The sequence below is a fragment of the Lytechinus pictus genome, chromosome 7 (genome assembly GCF_037042905.1).
Source record: "Lytechinus pictus isolate F3 Inbred chromosome 7, Lp3.0, whole genome shotgun sequence".
In the NCBI taxonomy this organism is placed as follows: domain Eukaryota; kingdom Metazoa; phylum Echinodermata; class Echinoidea; order Temnopleuroida; family Toxopneustidae; genus Lytechinus; species Lytechinus pictus.
Window position 1 is genome coordinate 36,605,548 of NC_087251.1, and position 11,702 is coordinate 36,617,249.

Consider the following 11,702-nt stretch of genomic DNA (forward strand, 5'->3'; position numbering starts at 1 on the left):
ATACTGTATATCTGTTTGCAAAAAGGGGTGTCAGTCATGATCCAGGTGGCAGCGGTGCGGTGCCTTCTCTTGTATAAAGTGCATATGCTGATCATTTTACAGAGTTGAGGACTGGGATGGGGGAGAGCCCCTTGGCCCCCTGGATTTGCCAAAGGTCTATGAGTGCCAGTATAGGATTTCATTTTAAATCAGAGCAAAATCATATTAAATATTTATATTCCTGTATTAAAAAAACATACAAATAATATGGAAATTGTCAATATGAATATTATTTATAATGAAAATCTCTTATCTCTAAATCGGCAGCAGTTGACTAATATTTGATCACTCGTCTGGTTTATTGGAACAAAGCGGAAAACACAAACTTCACACTCTCATCAAATACAACCCATGCAATACTAATTCTCGCTACCCCAAATAGGAACACAAATCTAATAATGCGCGAGACGAGATAATTTTCACTCCGTCGGGTCGTCATCACCACTTCCGGTTCAGAGTCATGCTCGCGCGAGGTTCGCGATACTGATTCCACCACGCTGAAATCGATGCCAATCAGCGTAATATGTACAGATTATAATACTTGTTATTTAATTTGGTCATTTTTGATTCCATTTGAATTATAAATAAAAATAAAAAATATATTTTACTTGAAAAAATGAATATCTTAAAATTTTGCATTTAGTGACCGGCCTGACATCACGATCGTATTCGACTAGACGCTAAATATATCTACAGCATTCATTCCGTTCAATTTTTCGTCGACCACAAAATGGATAAAAAATCAGTTTCGGAACTTAAACAAATCTTAACTGACAGATATGAGGAATACCGTGCAATGGAAAGCTTCGGGCAGAATTAGTGACTTTAGCAGAAAAGGCCGTTAAATGGTATCATGAAAGAGAGGGTTGTGATCACGAACTTTCCGAGCGAAAGCGACGTTGTGTTGTTGTGGATGACGGCACTGTTGATCTGAATGGCAAAAACAGTGCATTGGACTTCCGAACAGGAAGTTGTAATACCGAAAAGCTATCCCATAATGCAATGCGCGTTACAGGGATTTTCCCGGATCTCGGCGAAATCGCTATTTGGGGTAGCGAGATTGGAAGTAATCAATCAATAATATCCTTGATAGTCACAGCTGACGGATGAGTGCTCTGTACGAATAATATAGTTACGGGTTACATCGCGCGCATGTAAGCCACCTTAGCTCAGCGGTTAGAGCACTGGTCTTGTAAACCAGGGGTCGAGAGTTCTAATCTCTCAGGAGGCTGGGGCGTGGTTCCTCTTTTTTTTTCTTATAATAATGAAATAGATTCATGAAGAACTATCGTACCAGGGAATGTGTTTGAAGAATTCATTGAAAATAAGTCACTATATCACGTTTCGAGAGATTTCTTTTTTAGAAAATTTTTACTCTGTTAATTTGCTGCCAACCCACCCCCCCCCCTTTCCACAAAGACAGGTTCAACATTTAGCACAATTTAAATGAAAAACAAATCGATTTTAAAAAAATACAATACCATATCAATATTGCATACACTTAATAAATTGAAATTAATATTCATGATTCCAGGCTTAAAATCATGATAAATAGGATTATTGATCATGAATCAAACTTTTATTCAATTTAAATTCTCTTATCTTGATGATTTTATCTATTCATAAATTATATCAATTCATATTTTCATTCATCTAATTATTGCCCATAACATCGAATTTGAAAATCATGTCATTTAAGAATCCCTCTTCAAAATTACTTATTATGTACGTTTTATGCTTATGTTATCAATTCTTATTTAAATGTTATGCTAGTTTACAACACAATTATGAATGAATTCTTTATATATTTTCATAGAGGTGAAATGTTGTAAGCATTCTCATTTCATTCTTTCAGTAGTCAATAATGTATATTGAATTTTGTTATACACGAACTATACGCAAAATCGTTAACTGAATTAAATCAAACAAATATAAATCATGCAATGTCTTTCTCATTTCCACTTGAGATATCCCGTTAATCTCTTATTTACAAATAGGCCCGTTTACTATTAAACATGTCATAAGTGTATGCATACATTTTTAAAACAAATTATGTTCTTGACATTCTGAAAACTTGCATCAAATATCAATTAACGTATGCAAATACTTAATTCACTTCAACGAATACAAGTTTGCAGGAAAGAAATAGTCATTTAGTATTTATAAGCTTATCGAAATGATATCATCGGAATCAAATAGTTTATTATGACTTGTTGCTATTGTTGGCAATCCTCTGGGGAGGTTTGAGAATGGACAAACCTTTTGGGATCCTATAATTAGGGTCTTTGGTGAAAGAGGGCACATGAAGCAAGTGAAATGATGAATGCTACAATCGTCAATGATGTTGAAATAATGACATGGAAAAAGAAAACACGTCATGCATGATCACGCATTCCCTGTAACTCATGACGGTGGACATAATAGAAGGTGGGGTGTGTGTGTGTGGGGGGGGGGGGGCCGGGGGGGGGGGCTTTGAATAAAGAACAAAAGATCTTTCAACGGATTGTGTTCAATTGATTATGCAAGGAACGAGTAAGGTGCTATGTTATTGGGATCCTATAATGATTATAAGGGTCTTTGGTCGAAAAGGGTTATCATCCCCATGGAAGCAATTGAAATGGTGAATGCTACAATAGTCAATGATGTTATTCGATGAAGACAAATGAAAATGACATGGAAACAGAGAGCCGATCTCAATTTTAAAAAAATATGTATATCCTCTGCTATGAAAATGGAGACACGGGACAGATGATATCGTGGCAGTTCAAGTATAAGAGGTAAGGTACAATTATGACATTACTAAAACTCTCATTTATATTATTTCGCGTGATGTATATAATTATGATACGTAGCGATTTTACTCCAATTGTTGTGCGTTTGATAAGTAGGCCTTTTTCTCTATATCATCATACTGTATCATTCAGTGTTCTATGGCTCTTTTACAGAACAAGCATTTATGGGGTAGAGATAGAATATGCCCTATTGATGAGGTTTGCTTTCATGGTTGGTGAATGTTGATTATAAAATGGTACGGCAAGAGTGAGAATGTTAAGTCGGGCAAGCGGAACGGAACCGAAATCTGTTTACTCGAAAGAATGTAATTTGAATATGAAAAGACTCATTTATTGGTTTATATTCATTTGGTCCAATGCCAATTCGTCCAATAGCCATTTAGTCCATGTACCATTTCTACACTGCAAAAACTCCGGTGTTGATTTAACACCAGCCCGGAATCTATATATGTCCACACCAGAGAAGTATTGAAACAACACCAGTTTGGAATCAAACCGATGCTGTTTTAATAATTGGTGTTGTATAAACAACTATCTGGTCTTAGACCAAAAGGAAACTGGTGTTGTTTAACACTTCTCTGGTGTGGACATAATATATAGATTCTGGGCTGGTGTTAAATCAACACCTGAGTCTTTGCAGTGTAATAAGACTAAGTGTTAATTGGGCAAAATGAATGAAAATAAAACGAATATTAGACCAACTGGTTATTGGACAAAATGGTTGTTAGACGAAATGTTGATGGACGGAATTGCGGTGGACTAAATGGAGGTAGACTATGTCGTGAGTGGACGAGTTGGCAGTGGACGAATTGACAATTTACCCATCCATTGAGTATGATGTAATCAATAATCATTGTACCATTCCTTTGCATAGAGACTGAGCACGTGCTGTAAACCAATAACGAGGGGGAGGGGCTTCCAAGGATAATCAAAATCTATTTCAAGTGTTGTGCATGAATCAAGTGCGTTGCTATGTCAGTAAAAAAAAATCGTTTGTTATGCATATTGAAGACCCCAAACAATTCGACTTCAGAGCCCTATCACTTTGGATGCTACAACAGGGGGGGGGGGGTGAGCGATTGGCTTTCAAGGGAGAACAAATGATCTTGCAATGAATAATGCAATAAACCGGAATCCGATGTGTTGTTGCTATGTAAGGAAAAAATAATCTTATATAAGGCGATAAAAATCTTTTTTTTAAACAAGTTCATATGGACAATTTTCATTTCAGTTGATATTCCTAGGTTTTTTTTTAAAGAGGTTTTATGCATATTCATATTTTCTTGCATGTGTCCGAGTCATATAAAACTTTTAAACAAATTGGACCTTCTGCCTTCTAGTCAGGCGCTCGACTTATTTTAAGATTTGAACACATTTGTAGTAAGTAGATTAAAAATGTGGGATACTGAATTTGCCGAAAAGCCATGGCCCTGGGAAGCACCCTTCAGCACCCACAAAAATTTCCTTGGGGGTGTTGTGTGTGTTATTCTCCAAAGGCAGCATCCCAGGTATTCTGGAAAATGGAAAATGTAACGGAAACGACCTTCATTTTGACATGAAACACTTTTTCTGTTGTTGCTTCTGAAAATTCTCGAGACCAATTTGACCTCCATTTGTAGCGAAAACTTTCTTTTTGTTGCTTTTTTTCTTTTAAAATTTACATCAGCACCCCCATTAAAAAAAATCGTTCCCGGGGCCCTGATAAAAGCCGGTCCTTCCTGATAGAAGCTTGGAATAAGGTAGTCTATAATTGGCGCAAATCAGTATATTTTTCAAACCTGAAAAGAATTATGAATATTACCTTGTTTCAAGCTTCCATATTTATAGTAAATTTAATCGCCAGTTGCATTTCTATTACCGTCTGATTGTGCTTTATGGTGGTTGCACTGCATTCTGCTTTCTTTCCTCATGGAGTGGTCCCAGTTCTGTCAGGTTCTTTAGACGTAATTGCAAAAGTCATTTCCGAAAGTGAAACTGCAAACTCTTGTGGCTTCGCGTCGCAGCATGTAAAATCAGTGACTTTGCTAGTAAAATAACACCAGTAAAAAAGAGAAATGTGGAATAAGGGGGGAAATGTATATTTGGCCTTACAAATTTGTTGAGAATGAAAATTGATGACCACCCGCCACCTCGTAGTACATCGCTAAGCAGGGGCGGATCCTGGATTGTCCACTGGGGGCGGCAAAATGTTCATCGTATTTTTGTTTTCTGATTAGCTGCCCAAAGAGCCAAAGTCGTTTGAGGATGGACCGGGGGGGGGGGGTATAGTCATACAAGGCGAAGTTTAAGTAATTTTTAGCTTTGTTAAAAAAAAAATAGGTCTCGTAATCTTCAAGTAATGATGCGAACTTTTTTCTCCTTCACCTCTTTCTTTTTTATCACCTCCAATTGTATATTTTAACCTGTGAAAAATGTCTTCGTGCATTGTAATTTTTGTAACATATGAAAAATGAAGACGCTGTCATAAAACATCAAAGTGAGCTGATTACTTTTATAGTCCAATGTAAAGCAACATTGTGATTGCACAGTATGCTGACATTTTTTTGTTTTGTTTTAAATCGTCTTTGAAACTCCGTGGAAAACCCAAAAGTTATTGCTATTTAGGACTGGATAAAGACCACCCAAATATATTATTTTAACCCCCTTTTGTTTGACAAAAAACAGATACGATATGTCACTAAATTCGCGGGAAGCTGTATAGAGGCAAATATATGCATGGTTGTCTAACAGCCAATTGGGAAAATTAAGGTATGATCAAAGGGTGATGACGTGGGTGAAGCGGTAGAATACCAATCGTATTGGGACATCCCTCATTCACAACATCGCTCTTCATTAAAACCATATTGTTATCATGAGCTAATTATCAGGGGCGGCGACAGGGTATTGGAGAACCGGAACAGCAGTTTCGTCTAAATTATGTCGTTTTTCCAGATTCAAGGACTAAACTGCTCTTTTGATTCCCAAATTTTCCACAAAGACTTCTTGCTTATTCTTTGTCATGACTGGCATTTGAAAATTAACACATTGATCTTGAATCGTCCGAACGTCGCTTTGCAAAACTGCGTAATGACCGACTCCGAGGATGTTCTGGAGCAGGTAGCCTACTGGGGTACCTATGTATTTTCGTAATGCTATTCACACCGGCAAAACCGTCTCCAGACCGGATGTCATCATTACCATTAACAGACCTTTGGAGTCGGCTTCTTTTGTATGACTGTAGCATAATAAGGCCATGACATAGCTCACTGCTAATGAAGATCCAGTCTTTCTGCAATTGATGATAGTTGGTTTTCTTTATCTTTGGTTATTTCAGATAGCTGCGAAGAATGGATGCTGTGTCGTAGTGAGAAGCTGGTGTCCTACCTGTCCCGTCTGGATGACCTTCCGAGCTGTCCCTGCCACTTCCCAACCAACAACGCCATCGTGGATCCTCAGCAAGGCCGGGAGTTCCATTGGATTCAACAAGATCCTGAGGCAGCCCGACTGGATATCTACAAGCCGACCGCCAGTAGCTGTATCCAATCGGTACGTTCCTACCGCAGTACGTCGCTCGCCTCGCAGCAGTGCTGCTACGACGCCAATCAGAGGTTGATCACCAGAGGCCAAGGGGCTGGTACGCCTCAGCTCATCACGGCACAGATCTCTCGGGAGCTGCATTACAAGATCGACATCTTGCCCTGGATCATATGCAAAGGAGACTGGACCAAGTACAATCGGATCAGGCAGCCTAATAACGGCAGAGAATGCGAAGAGATTCCAGATTTGCAGACATTCCTTTCTCAGGTTGAAGAAGCGCGGGACTTCTGAACAAGGAAGTTGTTTTGTCCTACTACATTCTCTTTGGGAGAGAAACGGAAATGGGACCAAGAAATTCGTAAGAAATTTCTCGTCCTTGACAAACTTTCTGTTTGGTGATTCAATATGCACTGCCAGCTAACGAACGTGGTGTATATCACCTGTAAAACAAATGGGGGCTGTTTTATATATATATATATTTTTTTTTTTGGGGGGGGGGACTTGGTTGAAATCTCCTTTTCACTGATTCGTAAGAAATTTCTCGTCCTGGACAAACTTTCTGTTTGGTGATTCAGTATGCACTGCCAGCTAACGAACTTGGTGTATATCACCTGTAAAACAAATGGGGGCTGGTTTTGTTTTTTTGGGGGGGGGACTTGGTTGAAATATCCTTTTCACTGATTTGCCTTTCCTGTTGCCGAATGGTTTTGAAAGTGTGGGTGGATTGGGCGGGGCTGACCTTGTAAAAAATCTCAATCCGATGGTAATTATTAAGTTTTTGTACACATTTATTGATAAAACGTGGGGGAGTCAGTAACCCCCCCCCCTCCGGTTCTGGGGATTATGTTTCTCTCTGTCTTTCAGATTCTTTCTCCATTTTCTTTTCTCTTTGTCATTCCCTGACAGCACTTAAACACATTTCAACATTTTCCCTTGAATACTTAAAATGAGCAGGTTGATTGATATTGAAACTCTTGTTCTAGAGAGAGTCATATCAATTATAATTTATTAAGAAGAATGATTTGGTGTAACCAGTTAACATTTTTTGGCCAGTTACGATAAAATATGGCTATACTCATTTTTATATCTGACTATATAGATTTCATCATAATGAACGCAAAACAAATTTTATACTGGTTGGAAAAAAATATGATATTTCCTTTTTAATAGGTGAGTTATATGAATTATGTGAATTTGGTATTTTTATCCTGTCAGGAGTTGATGATGTTGTTAACGATATTCACTTTTTGAATATGATAACTACCTCGAATGATAATGTCATTATTTGTATTATATACCTGTGAGTATATAGGCTACTGATTAGAAATTTACGCTGCAGTCACACAATGAAACCGATAGGTAACCGATCGCTGAGTACTGTACGTCATTGCTATGGCCGGTCTGGGTTTGGCTTCGCTGATGTGGCTTTGATTAGACTACACATTGACATTTAATCGATATATATAGAGGCGTACCTGTTAAGGTCTACTTTTAAATTATGTTTGTACTGAAATAGTCACGGGTTTGTACTGTATATATACTTATTGCTAGAATTGTGATTCAAGTATTTAAAACAGAACACACTCTAAAAAACGAAGAGCTATAATTTAGCTCTTAAAGAGCATGTATAGGCGACTGCGCACTTCGGAGTGCTGATTTTTCTCGCTCAAATTTTAACTCGACAAATCAGCACTCCGAAGTGCAGTCGACACGCTCTTTAAGAGCTAAATTAGCTCTTCGTTTTTAGAGTGCATGCAGAATAGGATCACCCATTATCTCCTAACTGATTGGATTTGTGTTTGTACTATCATCTCAACTTGATATTTCAATCGCATGAATTTGATTTTTTTGCTTATGGAGGTAGATTTCAAACTGCGATTAAATATCAATTTAAGAGAAGAAACCATAGAATCTAAAGTAAACGGCGTGTTCGTAATAACGTTCTGTGCATTCTCGAATTTCAAATTTTGTGTGGTTGAAAACACTGATTATAACAATATCGTTTCTTATTTGCAGTCAATAAATTTCTGCAAATACTTCATTTCTTATATTTCTAAAATCTCTATGGCAATCAAAAATAACATTAACGTTCTTTTTAAGTCACTGGTTTATTATTTTGTATTGTTCCTACTGTACATTAGTCCATTATAAATAAAACTGCATTTAAGAGATTATAGAGACATAATGTGTTTCTCAGGGAATTTGTATAATATATATGATGGTATGCATAATTATGTTGCTGAAAATAGTGTTTTTTAATATTTTAAGAAGTCACCTAGCCAACCTTTGATGTGTTGTGAACGAGGATGTTTCGAAGTTTACCATTATTTTGAATGAATGTTTTCTGAACGAACGTATATATCAACGTTCGAATTTTAACGTATCGATAAATTACATTTCCCTTTGTTTCTTTGTTATTTTTAACTTATTTGTTGTTATTTTTCATTCGCCATTTTTAACACATTATTAATTCATTAATTAATTAATTGACTTATTGATTTTTTTTCTGGGGGGGGGGGTAATGTATGACAGCGAAGGTGTGATTGAAAAGGGTCATTTCAACGGAATTCGTTTTATTTTATTTTTTTTCAAATTTGAACTTTTCTTGCCATTGTTCTTAAAAATAATATTCATATTCAAAATACGAATTTCCACTATGGTAAGAATGAAAGGCTGAATTATGCTATATATTATTAAACTTTGTATTTCGGTATCAATGTTGAAGAAAATACTAGGAAACACGTAATTATTATGTTCCATGTATATTTTAATCAATATTAAACTTGCATGGAAGGTTATTAGTTCCGATCTAAATGTCTTTCCTGGTACCCAGGGGCGGAGTGGCGCCGTGCTATTTTGAAAGGAGTGCAAAATGACCTATTTTAATATTGCATTACCATTACAGAGATAATAAAAGATTCAACGACACATACGTCTCTTTTTTATGCTCTTCTCTTTGCATCCCCCCTTTTCTTTTTTCCTCTGTTTCCCCCACTACTTGAAAATTCACAGGGGTGGTCGCCCCCGCCCCCGTAGGGATGCCCCTGCTTGTATTAGTTAATCGTTCGCATCTAGACTGATTTTAACATTTGCCGCGCCATTATTAATTTGGCTTTATATAATAATGTTTAAAATGATTTAGAATTCCTGGTATCATCGATAAGAATCATATTGATGAGTCATGTGTTAAACGTATATATTTTTGTTTTCATGTACTCTATTTATTTCATCAGATGATAAAATGCATAAAAATTGTATATGATTTTATGTTTAGTTCCACGTTGAAAAACACTTGTATGTGATTAAAACAAATGGAAATAAAAATTTTAATTCCTGTATCATTTGGTTGTTTTGTGTGAGAACAATGGAATATGTCGTTTAAAAGTCTTTTAAAATGTGAAAGGTATTCTATCCATTTAGAGAGATGTGTGGTTCATTCAATTAAAAAGTAGTACGTTATTAAAGAAATAAAAGTGCTGTTTCCTAAACAAATCAATAACAAATACAATAAACCGTGTAGAATCCTCGTCAAATGGAGCAGTTCGTGTAGTAGAAGAGATTTTAAGAAAATTGTCGTGTTTGACGAGAAAAAAAATTGTGAAAATGAGTGGATCATATAAAAATATAATGCTTTTCTTAAAGCATGATTTCTAGTCATCTGACTGAAATTATTCCAATGTTTTACAAAAAGAGTGTAGTGGTATTTGATAATATCTTAATCATGATCTATTAATAAGAATTGGTTGATCAAACGTGTCTGACTGAGAATATCTTTTCAAGGTTGGCTCATACTTAAAAATGCTTAGCTCATTACTGGAAAATATATTGATATTGTCCTTGGAGATTGAATTCAAATTGTATTAAGAATTATTCAAATTCACTCTACTATAATTATGATACACCTGGACCCCGTCTTACAAAGAGAGATAGCCTCAAATAAAACTCCTATTGCGATTGAGCTCAATTTGCGAATGCATTATTGAAGAGATGGAAGTTTAGATCAGCGCAAAAGGTGAGAAAGGTGAAAAGCTCAGTTGTATAACAAAACTAAGAGAGAGAGAGAAGGGGGGGGGGGTATAAATCTCATAATTTATTGTCGTCCCACAGTTCTCAATTTCATCTTTCTTATTTCGGTTTGAAGTCGCTCAAACCTAAATGAATTTTAGGTTGTCATTTCTGCAGATTGAAATGCTTTTCTAAGTCTGAGGCCTTAAAACCATGACTTATATAAAGTGTGGACAATTTCATACATAATCTATTTATTTTTGATGGAATATGCGGTGATTTTTTTATCATACGAAGTAGAGAATGGCATGAGGAGCGGCGGATTCAAGATTTTATCAATCAAGGGGCACAGAAAGAGGTTGTTCATGATTTCTTCAGAATTTCCTGCCTAACCCATCCCCCTCCCTGAAAAGATTTAGGGGGGTGATCACAATTGCATTGCCTCCTGGATCAGGATCTGTCATTGAATATGTCACGCTAATAAAGCGAAAAATTACTTTTCCTGCTCTATAATAGCGGAAGATCAAATTCCAGGGGTGGCTAGGGGTGGTTCCAAATGGGGGCAGGGGACGAATGTCTCCTCTATCGTCAAAAAGGAATAAAGAGGGAGAAATGGGCAAGAAAATTATAAAAGGAGATCTGCAGGACAGACAGTGCAACTATATAATACCCATTGATCTTTATACGGATCGGTAATTATAATACCCCTATAATTCAATCAAGAACATAAGATTGTGTAACCTTTTGTTATCTCCCCCCATCTAAATACCCCGCTGCCGCCCCTGATCTATATACGCAATACTGTATATCTGTTTGCAAAAAGGGGCGTCAGTCATGATCCAGTGGGCAGCGGTGCGGTGCCTTCTCTTGTATAAAGTGCATTATGCTGATCATTTACAGAGGTGAGGACTGGGATGGGGGGGGGGGGAGCCCCTTGGCCCCCTGGATTTGCCAAAGGTCTCTCATATAAGGAAAACTTTACCTATCTATTTTATTCATCAAAACATCTTTAAGGAATGCCAGTATAGGATTTCATTTTAAATCAGAGCAAAATCATATCAAATATTTCTATTCCTGTATTAAAAAAAACATATGGAAATTGTCAATATGAATATTATTTATAATAATAATCTCTTACCTCTAAATCGGCAGCAGTTGACTAATATTTGATCACTCGTCTGGTTTATTGGAACAAAGCGGAAAACCCAAACTTCACACTCTCATCAAATACAACCCATGCAATACTAATTGGTTGGAAGTAATCAATCAATAATATCCTTGATAGTCACAGCTGACGGATGAGTGCTCTGTACGAATAATAGAGATACGGGATACATTGCGGGCATGTAA

At 36.7% G+C, this 11,702-nt stretch overlaps 1 long non-coding RNA gene and 1 other non-coding gene across 2 annotated transcripts; both read left to right on the forward strand.

The window, feature by feature from the left end:
• Positions 1-1,197: 1,197 nt before the first annotated feature.
• TRNAT-UGU (transfer RNA threonine (anticodon UGU)) lies at positions 1,198-1,270 on the forward strand. The gene has a single exon. It is a non-coding gene; the product is annotated as a tRNA-Thr (tRNA).
• Positions 1,271-2,550: 1,280 nt separating this feature from the next.
• On the forward strand, positions 2,551-8,135 carry LOC129265758 (uncharacterized). The gene is made up of 2 exons (XR_010294003.1): positions 2,551-2,816; positions 6,145-8,135. It is a non-coding gene; the product is annotated as an uncharacterized LOC129265758 (long non-coding RNA).
• Positions 8,136-11,702: the final 3,567 nt, after the last annotated feature.